Below are 14,001 nucleotides of genomic sequence, written 5' to 3' on the forward strand. Positions count from 1 at the left end.
CGTGTTACAACCCAGAGCTCTGCGTTGCAGCACCCGTTTTGAAGCTGTCACACTCGCCAAAAATGTTCTGTAAATATGCATTTTGCCGCCCTTGGGTTGGCCCGGGATGAGTAAATAGTTACAATTCCCCCTTGCTCCTCTTTTCAGATAATTAGGAGCTCACTTTTGGGACCCCCTTCTTGAGACGGCCTCCCACACGAGTGCCTGTGGTGAATTTCCTCCATAGGTAAGCTGTGTTTCTCCATGATACCTGTCCCATGGCACAGTTTGTTACCTACTAATTAGATAATTTTTCTCTTAGTACTCCCCTAAACATTCTCCTTTTTTCCTTGTCCACAGCACTCCATGAACTACTCTCATACAGTACCCCGTCCTGATGAAGGCCGTGTTAGATATGAGGCTCATTTAGCCCACATAGACGACTGAAACACCTGGTGTAGACGCACCTTTTTTAAAAAAAGAATCACAGTGTATTGTCACTATTCTCGGAATGAACTTTGTAATTTTTTGTTGTCAATGTCTTTGTAAAATGTTCAATGTTCAATAGTTCGAGGTACGACACTGTCCATCAAGCCATGGCAGTGAAGGCTTCATTTTCTGCTCCAGTACACAAGAAAATGGATTAACCATTGTTCATGCTTTTGTTCTTGTGCATATCCTGTATGATCATGAGAAATTATGTGTCATTACTACATACTGAGCGTTGTGGATATTTTTTGGTCTATGACCATAGGCAAAAGCGGCAGTACCAAAGGGAATTCCTCTCGACCTATTCAATTGTATCCGAATACCACTATATACATTGCACTAACGAAGAGCAAACGCTATTAAGAGGACCCAGCCTACAAAACTCAAGAGGGAAAGATGACCAAAAAAAACAAAAACAGCAAAGCAATTCGACATCACCCTCCTCATTTTAACTCCCAATATGGAAAAAGCAAAGAGGGGGGAACAAACAGACTCATCGACCCAGGGAGGAGATCCAGAACCCTTTAACAATCCCCCTACACAAGCAGTAGCCAAGACAGATCTCCAAGACCTATTAGCAGCTATGACGAAAGAATACCAAAAGGGCAAGGAGGAGGTAATGAGGAAAATCACAGTCCTGGACAAGCGCATGGACGAGATGGAATGCAGAACCACAGAGAGTGAGAACACACTATGCAACCAAACCTTCAAACTTGGGGAAGGAGCAGACAGAATCACGGCACTGGAAGCCAGGTGACAGTCCCTGGAACTCAAGCAAGACGACTTGAAGAATCGCTGCCGCCGCAACAACATCCGCCTGCGGGGCATTCCAAACTCAGTCACAGACGCAGAACTAGGCGACTTCACGCAGGACCTATTCCGCTTTATCCTAACTTTACCCGATAGTGCCCCGCTCGAACTTAACAGGGTGCACAGAACCAGACCAAAACAAGGATTCTCCACCCCACCAGATGTGTTGGCAAGGGTGCACTTCTATAGGGTGAAGGAGGAGATAATGCAGGAAGCGAGAAACTCCATGCGCATCCAATTCAGGGACGCATCCATTATGCTGTACCAAGACCTAGCAGCAACCACGCTCCTGAAGAGGAAAGACCTAAAACCACTAACAGAATGGCTGCAGGAAAGGAAAGTGCTGTATCGGTGGGGGTCCCTCACTGCACTGAACTTCACGTTTGAAGGCAAGTCATGGCAAATCCGCACCATGAAAGAAGCGGAATGACTCCTGAATCCGGATTGGGAGAGTGAAGACGTCGAAAAGGGAACAGCACATAGCAAAACCAAGCTGAGAGACATCTCAAACCCATGGACCCCAGAGGACCGCAGACGCAGGAGCAAGGGCCCAGCCCCAAAAAACAAGAGAGGAGACAAAGACTGAGTGTGAGGATCTCTCCAAATTATGACCACGGCCAGCTTTGAGGCTGCATGATTAGCTCTTCAACTGAGCCTAAGGCATCCACCCACAAATAGGTGTCCGCCCGCCATGCAGGGACTGGACTATTCTACACCCAAATTATCACTGCCGAACATGGAGGCGTAGGTTTCGAACAGGGGCAGAGACACCCACGAAAGAAATCTGCAATGGCCATTTAACGAACCACTCTAATTGCAAGTTCAACGTTTTACCTACGTTCACAAGAGGCCCGGTTGGCCTCCAATAAAGTCGGATGTGGGCTTGAGCCGTTTGCCCCGGAGTTTGAGGGTTGGGCTAAACAACTCACGTTACACAGGGGGACGGGGGGTTAGGGAAAGGTTGGGGAGAGGCTGGTTCGAGTGGATGGACAAGAGCAAACGGCAGAAACAAGGAATGACGTAAGCAGAGCGGCAGCATGGCCAGCAACGGGAGCAAGCAAAGGCAACAGGGGGACAGCGAAGCATCAAAACTTAAAGTAAAAATGGCAGCTGACACAAGCAAAACATTACGCATGGTGACATGGAATGTGCAGGGACTTAATTACCCAGGGAAAAGAAAGTCAGTGGAATGCATATTAGCCCAACTCTCTGCCGATACAGTATGCCTGCAGGAAAATCACGTCCTGGAAAAGGATGAAAAGCGGGTCCACTTTAACCGATACACCGGGCATAACTTCGCTACAGCAGGCGAGAAGAAGAGAGGGATTGCCAAACTATTTAGTCGGGAGTTTCCCCTCACACGAGTCACAGTAAAACGGGACCCAATGGGGAGATACATACTGGTAAAGGGACTCCTGCTTGAACAGCCACTCACTGTGGCTTCCATTGACAGTCCGAATAATGTACAAGACGGTTTCCTTCGCAGCATTCTCCCTATCATAATCGCATTCACGGAAGGCCACCACCTGATACGAGGTGACTTCAACCTAGTCCCAGACCCACACAACGACAAAACGTTACCACCTACAAATGAAGAATTTGCCTGGGCAATAGGGTTCGCCGAATTCATAAGGGAAACAGGAGCAGTAGATAGTTGGCGACTCGCCAATGAGGGTGTCCACGATTACACATTTTACTCACACGTCCACAAAGGACCCTCCAGAACAGACCTAATCCTGATGTCCAGCGCACTCTTCCCATATATAGAAGAGGTCCAAATCCATCCTAGGGCATTATCTGATCACGCCCCAGTAATAGCTAGTGCACGGGTTCAGGACCTCCCAGACCTCCCTCAAAGGCACTAAAAAATGCAAGACTCCATACTAGAGGACATAGCAATCAGGAGTAACTATCGGAAACACTATCTTGCTACTTCAGGGAAAACACTGTGGTGGGGTGCTCTGAGACGACGCCCTGGGACGCAACAAAACCACTGATACAAGGGGTAATGATTAACTGAGCTGCAGCGCAAAGAAGGAGGTGTAACGCTCACCTGGTATCCACGGGGACGTCACTCAGCCTGTTCTGACCTCTTACGACCTTGAACCCTTCCCTGGAGGCTATTCGACTGGAGACTGGGCCTGAAAAACAGGATTGGTAGAGTTTAACTCCCTATTGTCTCTGTGTGCTTGAACCCCTTCTTCCCCGGGGTCCAACCCTTCCTTTTGATCCACAGCTCACTTTGTTTTCTTGGATAGTGTGCTCTCCGTCCTGCTTTCAGCGTAGGGGCGCGTTGATTGATGCAGGCTTGTTGCTGCCTAGTTACTTCACTGGCAAGAGTTTGACAGGTAAGTATAATGAGTCTTTTGAACAGTTCTCTAACTTCGTTCCTTTCCTTCCTTAGATGATGGCCGGCATCCGGGGATGGCGGCGTGCTGCTGAGTAGCGCTGAAGGTGAGTGAGAGCGCGATGTGCAATGCACCCATTTCGTATTTGTATTGAACTGAGTTATTTTTCTGTTTCTTTTAGGTGCCGCAACGTTTTCAGCGTGGATGCCGGTTATGAAGAACAAATGCGGTGGGTAAGAGCGGTATGCGGCACCTCTAGATGTTTCCACGCTAACCTGGAGTGTCTTTTCCCTCTTGCAGATGGATGAGAAGTTCCGGAGACAGAGTTCCCCTAGAGCGGCTGGGATTCAGGTAAGCATTTGAAGATCGTACAGTATTTAAAAATAAGCGAAGATTTGCAGCATGCTTACTAATGCCTTTTTTCTGTTCTTTTCCCTTTTCCTTAGGAAGCGGCGTGCCACGATGGGAATGACACTGCCGAAGATGCCAGCAGAACAGAAGGAGCGATGAATGATGGGCAGAAGCGCTGCAAGGTAAGGCTGTTCCTAACGGTGTTCTTGTTCTTGCAGGAGCTGAGCGCAGAAGAAACATGCAGGCCTACTGGAGACAGATCCGAACACGGTGAGTGTCACGCTGCAGGTGCAGAAAACGCAAAGCATGTTTCTCAGCCTGGGTGTGGTTCAAATAGTCTCTGGGTATCCCAGGTGTTTCTGGGCTGAGCCACACCCAAAAGACTAGACCGCACATGCAGTTCTGGGAACCGAAATATGTGGGGGCATCCATCTTGTCCCCATCAATGCACTACAAGTCCAATCCACAATTTTATCCTATGGGAGTGAGTGAGTCTGGTGCCACAAGCGCCAAGTCTGACTCCAAGTGGGTCTTTGGAGGGATGGAGAGGCCCTTGAGGGCCATGTAGGTGATTGTGGCCAGGCTCCAGCCTGACATCTTGGAGGGCTTGGGACATGAGGGGCAGGAATCGTGACAGGAGGGGGCAACTACAACAAACCAGATTAGAGTAGAGGGCTACAGAGCTGGGAAAAAGCTTAAAAAAAACACCAATCCATTAAAATAGGTAGAGAGCTTAAAAAAACAAAATCCACTCTGGAAATACATTTGGCCAATAAATCAGCACGAGCACTAGCGTACACCAAACAATACTATATAAACAGCAACAAAGCAAACCGGCTATAAGTATGCAAACTTAAAAAGCTACATATGTGAATCAATATCCAAAAACTTAGAGGCCCAGATGGAAGGCCCTGGTATGCAGAGGGAGACAAGGTGGAGGTAATGTCAAGCCATCATAGGGAAATTATGTCGGGCACCCCAACGGGGAAAATGGCACAAACCCGCTATCTGAGAGCCACCCAGAAAGGGGGCCTTGCGCCCCAATTATAGTCAGTTAAGCTCCCAATTACAACAGAGGAGATCGGTGAAGCAAAAAAAGGCCAGAGAAGCGCAGCTCGGGGCCCCGACGGGCTCACGGCTAAATTCTATAAAATATTTGCACACGTCTTGGCCCCTCAACTTGCAACACTATTTAATTCTTTCCTGATAACAGAGAGCGTCACTCCCTCTATGGAAGAATCTTTAACGGTGCTCATTCTAAAGCCAGATAAGGACCCAGAGCAATGACAACATCAGACGCACCCTAAATCTAATAGAAAGATCAACTAGGATGGCGACAGAATTAGCAGTTATCTCACTGGATGCACATAAAGCGTTTGATCTACTAGACTGGGGGTACATAAGCGAAACACTAATCCACTTTGGGTTTGGCCCGAGATTTGCAAAATGGACCCTAGCCAACTATCAAAATCCGACTACTTCCCTGATAATAAATGGCATTAGATCACCCAAAATCAATATCTCCAGAGGCACACGCCAAGGATGCCCCCTATCACCACTAGTGTTTGCACTCTCGATGGAGCCGTTTGCGATTAGAATACGAGAAAACCCACAGAGGGCTTGAAAGTGGGCGGTAGCCCCTACAAAACAGCCATGTATGCGGATGACGTCCTGCTCACCCAAACCCAAGTAGATGACTCTCTGGAGGCCCTATGGCAAGAGATCGTGACATTTGGCAATGCATCAGGGTTTAGGGTTAACTACGCTAAATCTAAAGCCTTGAGTGTCAATATTTAGTAAAAGCACAGAGAAGGCTTGGCAGCTAGACACCCTGTCCCCTGGGCAAAATACCATAACAGCTACCTGGGGGTCCAGATCCCAAATAAAACAGAGCAAGTATATCGGGCCAACTTTCCACAATTATTTAGGGAAATGCGCAAAGACCTAGTGCGCTGGCATAAACAAGAGGTGTCATATCTAGGGAGAATTACAGCCATGAAAATGAACCTGGTCCCAAGATTCATCTATCACAGCCTAGACATCTCAGTCACGATCCCCGAGAAAGAAGTCCAAAACGTACAATAAGGCCTACTGAAATATGTATGGGGCACCATGAATAGCTAAGCGAATCATGCTCCGGGGCACAGGCACGGGCGGTCTGTGGGTGCCGGACGTCTTTAGATATTGCCTTGCAGCGCAGCTTTCACAAGACTTCGCATGGCAGTCGATCACCAATCAGTACCGCTGTAAACAACTAGAGGAAGCATGGAGCCTGGCACTGCTTGCAACCCTCGCACACATCACAACCCAACACCCCGGGGTCCTCCAAACTCAGGCCTAGTAACATCTACCAAAAACACAGTGGAATGTTGGAGAAAGGCGGCCCGCAAATGGGCTGCAAAGGCACCCTGGGACCCTTGTCCCCGGTATGGAAAACCCTGACTTCATCCACGGAAAGCTTTGACAAATGGAGGAAAGGGGGACTAAGCCGAGTAGCAGACTTATTCGTTAGCGGAACCCCACTAACATTTACAGAGTGTAAAACAAAATTTCAGGTTACAGAGACCGAAAGATTCTGATACCCCCAACTTAGGCACTGGATGTCGCAGAGCAGTACTAGTACACATGGGGGCAGGGAACTAACCACACTAGAGGGCACCCTAACAGCACCGGCCCCCATAGGGAAAATCTCGATCCTTTATAGACTATTCGACAAATCCGACCCCCAGCAAAAAATAAAATTACATGCTCAAATGGAAGAGGAACCTGGGGCGAGAACTAGGGCAGGAGGATTGGGGACGAATCTGTACTCGAATGCAGAAGAGCTCTAAATGCATCACGAATAAGGAGGGCGGCAAAGGTGTGCTATAGGTGGTGTCTAACCCCAGAAACTCTAAACAAAAGCAACCCAGCAATATCACCACATTGTTGGCGGGGCTGCGCATCCATAGGCTCACTTCTACACCTATTATGGTCATGCCCAAAGTCAACTCGATTCTGGCGGGCAGTATTGGAACAAAATAGACTAATCACTGTGCTGACAATCCCATGGGACCCGGGGATAGTCCTGTGGGTGGAAGAGTACTCTGGCTAACAGGACGTCTAGCGGACCTCTGCACACATCTGCTCACAGCAGCTAAAATCACCATAGCACGGTTGTGGAAGCAACCCGAAGGCCCAGCACTCCTCATGTGGTGGACGAAGAGGTGGGACACAGTAGTTGCTGACAAAATAACCGCTACTTGAGGGGGAAACATGAGCAGTTTTCACAGTATATGGTCACCCTTTCTAGACTGCGCGGAGCAGTTCCCTGGATTGGTGCCCCAGCCACCGGCAATCCAATGGTTTAGGAAGGAGGAAAACCCCAGCAGAGCCATGATCACTTCAGGGCCCCGGTTGTTGTAACAAACTTGGAGAAGATCAGAAACCATGTCCACTGCATCCCATCACTGCTCCCCTTCAATTAAATACTACAACACAGGTTTTGTATGTAATTCTTCCCCTATGTTGATGAACTGTATAAATGCCTTCTGCTGCTCCCCTATACAACCCCCTCGACCTTTGAAGAAAACAAGGAAGGTCTATTGACCAATATATACAGGAAACCTACAGATGTAAATAATACACTGCACTTCAATAGTTTCCATCCAAAACATCTTAAAGAGAGCCTGCCTTACAGCCAATTTCTAAGACTAAAAAGGATAGTTTCGAACATGGAAACCCTAAAGAAGGTTTTATGGATGAGGTCATCCTCATGGCGGAGAGATTAAATGTGGGAATGCTACAGATATCCTAGAAAAGGCTATACATAGATCGGAACCCCACAGGAGAGAATACCTTCTTAAATCAGGCCCTAATAAAGGAGAGCACAAGGTTGATACACACACTGAAATGATCATCACAGAGCTATCATGTGAGCAAAATAATTAAAAGAAACTAGGACCTGATCAGGCTGGATCCAACTTTACACTGACTATCCCCAAAACACTGCATGATTGCATTCAAAATGGGCAAGAATTTGAGAAACACTCTAGTGAGAGCAGAGAGGCCCAAAAGGTCACCACAAAGAACACTGCACAAACCCAAATCGAGCACATTCGCCTGCCTGAACTGTCAACATGGCTCAAGCATCATCAAAGGAGAACACATAAGGCACCCAAACACTGGAAAGAAATCAAACTCTGGCACTATTCCACATGTGATAACAAGGACATCATCTATGCATTGAGAGGCCCATGCAGCAAATATTATGTGGGCCAAACCATACGGAAAGCCAAAGAGAGATGGACGGAGCACAAGTCTAACCTCAGTACCGCAAATACTAAATCACCAGTTTATAGACACTTCCGAAATAACCGGCACACCACAGTCCAAATGAGGTCTGTCATTTTGGAGGTGGAACATCCCGTCCCGAGAAGAGATATTGCAAAGAAGTTGACACAGAGAGAACTCCACTGGATATACCTTTTGGACGCAATAACCCCATTGGGTATGAATGAAGCGTTTTACCTAGGACCTTACCTTTGAGACTGGCGACTACCCATTGGTATGACCACCATATGACATCCATAACAGGGTCATCAATGGGGGCCTTTCCCCTTACATGCACAGTTAGATACCAGAAGGTTGATCATACATATTTTTATAGCACAAAGTATCAAGGTATAACAGTGATAACTAGACAAGATCAACATAGAACTCACTAATCCATCAGAGTGGTCAGATTGTGCACTCCATGGAGAAAAGATACTCGCTCCAGTAACATTTTTTGTACACATTCATTAATTAGGAGACCCTCCTCCCTTTTTCAATGCATGTTATCAGATACATTCTTTTGTCATTAAGAGACCCTCCAATACACTTTAATTCATCGTAGCGGAAATTATGTCTTCAATTAAACACACCGAGATTGGACTACACAACAATCAAAATGGGAACATTGTGCACTCAATAGAGAGAGAGAAACATTGAGATACACATGTAATCAAGAATATACATGAGTGGATCCAAAATACTATTTATTCACACATTGCATAAAGTTTGACTTTTGTACACCAATGTTCTAATTTGACGCTGGAATTTGATACATTTGTTACAACATTGAGTACATCACATGATCATTATAAATTGAACATGGATAAACAGTATCTCAACTATTAAATTAGGTTCAAGAGAACTGAGGGGAACTCTTTCCTCACACAAATATTTTGAAGATTTAAATTTAAGAAAAACGGGGCTCAGCGTGGGTTCTGACATCATCGGTTTACATTTGTGACATCAATGGGTCACTACGCGATGATGTCATCACGTTGGCTAGGACGTCGGTACATCAAGCGGCCATTTTGCAGCCATCCCATGTTGCATTACAGGCACTCGGGATTCAACATGGCCATTCTTGCAAATTGGGATACTTATGGTAAGCAAAATATGGGGTTACTTGGTGCCTAATTTCAATCACTTTCTGTGCACACCCTTTACGGCATTTAAAAGCCTGACAATTTGTATTTAGGTGTATACATCGCTTTTTAGCCATTGATGATGACTGCCCTTCAACTACTAGCGTTGGGGTACCAATTGAGGACAAGTGCACATGGTGACAGCCATTCCTTCAGAAAATATGGACATCTTTGGTAAGCAGGAAATTGTTATTTCTGGTACTAGATAGCCACCATTTGTGGTGTTTGTATTATGGGATTGGATTTCCAATATATTTCCATTTAGGTGTGCACACAAGTTGAGGAATTGATGGAGGGTTTTCCTCTCTGATATGAGCGCCGGTACATAACCATAAGAATAACCCACACTATCACCCAAAAGGGTTATTGAACGAACAGTTTTCTTATATCATGGCACTTTAACTGATACAATTGACAGAGGTGCAGGACTATATAACTTAAGACTTTGGCTTTTAATCCTCAGAAGTGAAAGGACTCCAACTGCAGATTTCAACAGAGAGGGTCTTCTGGCCATTCCACATAGATCGTAGTGCAGTCTTCTACAAAATTAAGGTGAGTCATTAACAGGATTCCATGCAAACATATGAATAACACCAACAAGCATACTTTGATGTAGGGAATTCTCTATTTAATCCTCTCAACAGGCCATCTGTTTTTCAGGCTAGGACCTGACACGCAAGACTTTGAAGGAGTAAATCACAATAGCGGCTTTGCAGAGGGACTAGTCAGTCCACATCACTTCTCATATGTCCATTAACGGAGTATCAAAGTACTAGTTTTCGAATTCAGACTTTGGAGCATGTATAGATTATCATGTCTAATAAGTGATGACCTCATACTGATGAATCTTTCTATTTGGTTACCTTTTAGAAACCTTTGAAAAATTACCCCTGAAGAACAGACCATTCTTGAAACGCGTTGGGCCATACAAATAAACATATGTTATGTTGAATTATCTTTGTACATATTGTGCTTTAATCTTATCTTTAAGAACTGCTTTGAAATCAGATGAATATAGATGCTAAATGATTTGTGAATTTGCCATTTAATTCAAAGCTCTGAATTTCTTTTCCAAAATGGCAGCCTCCTCCACGTGTAGTGGAGTCCATTCACTGCTGCCTAGCCAGCTGCCTATCTGATTGGGCAGCCATGCAAACAAGAGCCAATCCTGGGAACCGGCAGGTGGAAGCCTGCCCCCTCGACTACAGCCCCTCAAGGCACCTGTCTGGCCTTTGAGGGCCCCCCCAACCGTCCCCACATCATCTCACGATCCAACACCTCTCAGCATCATGGAACAGCTACCCAGCATGCAGCCAGCCAGCCCACAAACTTGTGCCTCTGGAGCTTTCTCCCACCAATTCGCACAACTGTTGAACATAGGTATGCCTATGCCATTCTGCCTTTGCCAAGCCTTACTATATCACTTCTCCTTAATGCATTTCTGTGCTTTTGGGAAATTTGAATCCTGGTGTGTTTTTAACAACTCTTAACCCCCAGTTTGCATTGCATTTCTGTGCTTTTGGGAAATTTGAATCCTGGTGTGTTTTTAACAACTCTTCAATGCCATTTTGGATTGCATGTGTGTGCTTTTGGGAAATTCGAAGCCTGATGTGTTTTTAACAACTCTTAACCCCCATTTTGCATGGCATTTCTGTGCTTTCGGGAAATTTGAATATTGGTGTGTTTTTAACAACTCTACACCCCCATTTTTGGTACTAAAGTGTTTCTATTGCATCTGTTTTCTCGCTTCTGGCTAGTAGGCTGCCTGGTGAGTGTGTTTGTGCTGTGCAGTCTCGATCTTCTATCCTTATCTCTTCGCCAGCCCTATGGCACTCACCATCTCACCCATCTATTCTAACTGCTATATTATCACCTATCCTCCCTCTCTCATGAAGACTGGAAGGAAAAGGTTAAAAAAAAGACATCGGACCACTAATCCTGGTCTACCCATTGCAGACACCTACGTCAGTGCAACTTCCAGACAGATTGTCACTGATCTCCTCTTCTCTGTCCCCTCTCCATATCTTTGGACTTCTCATCTTATCTATACTCTCTCTCCTCACATATCTTCACCCATTAATGGTGGCACTAGATAAGAAGTTCTTTTGGCGGGCTTCTCATCATCCAGGTTTATCATTAATGTCTATCGCAATGGCACTATCATGGCTCAGGGCCCTCAACCCAATCTCCTCCTCTTCGACCAGCATTTGCTGTGCCTCATCAACTTCCTTCCTACACCTGCTACTCCTTCCTCTCTCTCTGTCCCCCCCTCCTCCGACTGGTATACCGCGCCCCTGTACCCCTCATCGGAAAACCTTCAAAGGCAGTGACCTGCTGAGTCTAGCCATGCTTAATGCTCGCTCTGCTATCAAACACTATGCCAACATCTGCCTCCTTGATGACCTTGACATCCTCCCTCTTACCGAGACGTGGTTCAATGCCAACTCAGTCAGTACTTCTGACTCCCTTCTCCCAGATGGCTTCAGGATCATCTCCAAGCCCCGCCCTAACTGTGCTGGTGGTGGGGTTGCCCTCATCTTCCCTGATTGGGTCCCTTCTTCCCTCATACCCCCCCAGCCATACTCCTCCTTAGAGGGCTTGGTCTGCAAGCTGGTCAGCAAGCTGGTCATCTCTCCCACTTCCTCCCTGACCATTGCCACTATCTACAGGCCCCCTTGCTCTATCACACTGTTCCTCTCAAAATGGGCCGATTTCTCCCCCTCTCTCCTCACATCCATCCCTAAAATCCCTTTCCTGGAGGGCTTCAACATCCACAGTGACTCTTCATCCACTCTTTTCTGTGACCTCTGCACCTCGCTCTCCAGTCTCCCCTCTGGTCCTCCTCACTAAGCTGGACACACTCTCGATGCCTTGATCCACAATGATCTTTTGCTCTCCGCCCCACTCACCACACCACTTGTCAGACCACTCTCCTCTCCTCTCCTCTCACCTGGGTCCTCTCTGTCGACCGACCAAACCTCCCCTTGCTCTGCCAACCTCGTTCATGGATATCCACCCGATGAAACGAATGTCAGCTGCTGCTTGGGCATCCCCCTTTCTCCCCCACCGTAGACTCTACCTCTAGCACAGACTCTGCCTCTGACTCCACTCTCAGCAACCTCCATCTTTCCATCACGAACACTCTTGACATTCTTGCCCCAGTCATGAGGATCCGCATGAAACATGCCACCAAGCATAACACCTGGTACGACTCTGAACTGGCAGCCCTGAAGCGCAAGTGCAGAGCGGTGGAATGCAAGTGGCAGACTTTAGGCTCACACTCCAACAAACTGGCCTGTGGCCTTCTCCAAAGACAATACCGTTTTTCTATTCATTCCAAGAAAAGGGCCCACATCGAGGTTTGCATCCCTGCTGCATCCAACTACACGGCTGAACTCTTTAAAATCTGCAAGGAACTAGCCAACCCTTCCACAGTCTCCATCTCGCCTCTTCCCTCTGAGGCCCTCTGCAATGCATTGGCCACTCCCTTCACACAAAACTTCTTCAAACTTTCCTCTGACCCTCTCCTTACTTATTCCATCATTCCCAACTGCCTATCTGCCATCCAGTCCTAGTGTGCCTCCAATGAGTTATGCCTCAACGCCAGCAAAACTGAGATCCTTCCCATTGGAACTCCTGCTCACTCTTTCTTCCCTTCACTCTGGCTTCCCTCTATGGGCTCTCCCTGTCTCCTTCATCTGAAGCCAGAAACCTCCGAGTCATCTTTGACTCCTCTCTTTCCTTCCTCCCTCACATCCAGGACCTTGCCAAAGAGGCACACTTCCAAATCCATCTCTTAAAAGGAATCATTCCTTTCCTCTCTTTCCCCCAAAAGCTCAATGTCTCTAGAGCTCTGGTATTCTGTAAGCTGGACGACTGCAACAGCCTTTTCCTTAATCTACCAACTTCCTCTCTACGTTCCCTCCAGCTTATCCAGAATAGGGCTGCAAGGCTTATCCTTGCCTCAATCCCAGGGACCGCATATCTCCAGCCCTAAAATCTCTCCACTGGCTCCCGGTTGCTGCATGGATCAAATTCAAATCCCTCTGCAAGGCTGTCTGGGGCCATGGACCACGCTATCTACAACTGCCTTTCACCAAATACTCTCCCTCCAGATCTTTATGCTCCTTCAGCGCCAACTCTCTGCGTGTCAAGAGCTTTTCTAAACAGCGAGCTGGTGGCCGAACTCAATCCCCGGCTGGCTCCCTCCTCTGGAGCAGCCTCCCCCTTTTGTCTCTGTCTTGAGCCGGATCTCTTCAAAATCCAGAAGCTCCTCAAAACTTTCATTTTCACCTCCTCCTTCCCCCTCTCCCTCCCTTGCTAAACCCCATAGTAGCTGAGATTGGTGACCAGGGCCCTCATGATCATTCTGGTACTTGGTCTTCCCTATCCCGAATCGCCTTCAGCCTCTGCCCACTCCCAGCACTTGCCATTGGGGTGCCCAATGTCCTGTGCTGTCACAGGCCTGCAATTATTATTGGCAGTTGACCACTCTCACCAAGTGATCTCTGCCAGGCACTTAACAGCTGCTTGCAACTTACTCCCTAGCACTTTCTCAGTGGAACTCT

The 14,001-nt window shown here is 47.0% G+C and overlaps 1 protein-coding gene across 12 annotated transcripts in view; it reads right to left on the reverse strand.

The window, feature by feature from the left end:
- The window catches only part of NPRL2 (NPR2 like, GATOR1 complex subunit), a 717,787-nt gene that overhangs the window by 450,830 nt on the left and 252,956 nt on the right, over positions 1-14,001 (reverse strand). The window lies entirely within an intron of this gene.

The sequence above is a fragment of the Ambystoma mexicanum genome, chromosome 2p (genome assembly GCF_040938575.1).
Source record: "Ambystoma mexicanum isolate Mex_15411 chromosome 2p, UKY_AmexF1_1, whole genome shotgun sequence".
NCBI lineage: Eukaryota > Metazoa > Chordata > Amphibia > Caudata > Ambystomatidae > Ambystoma > Ambystoma mexicanum.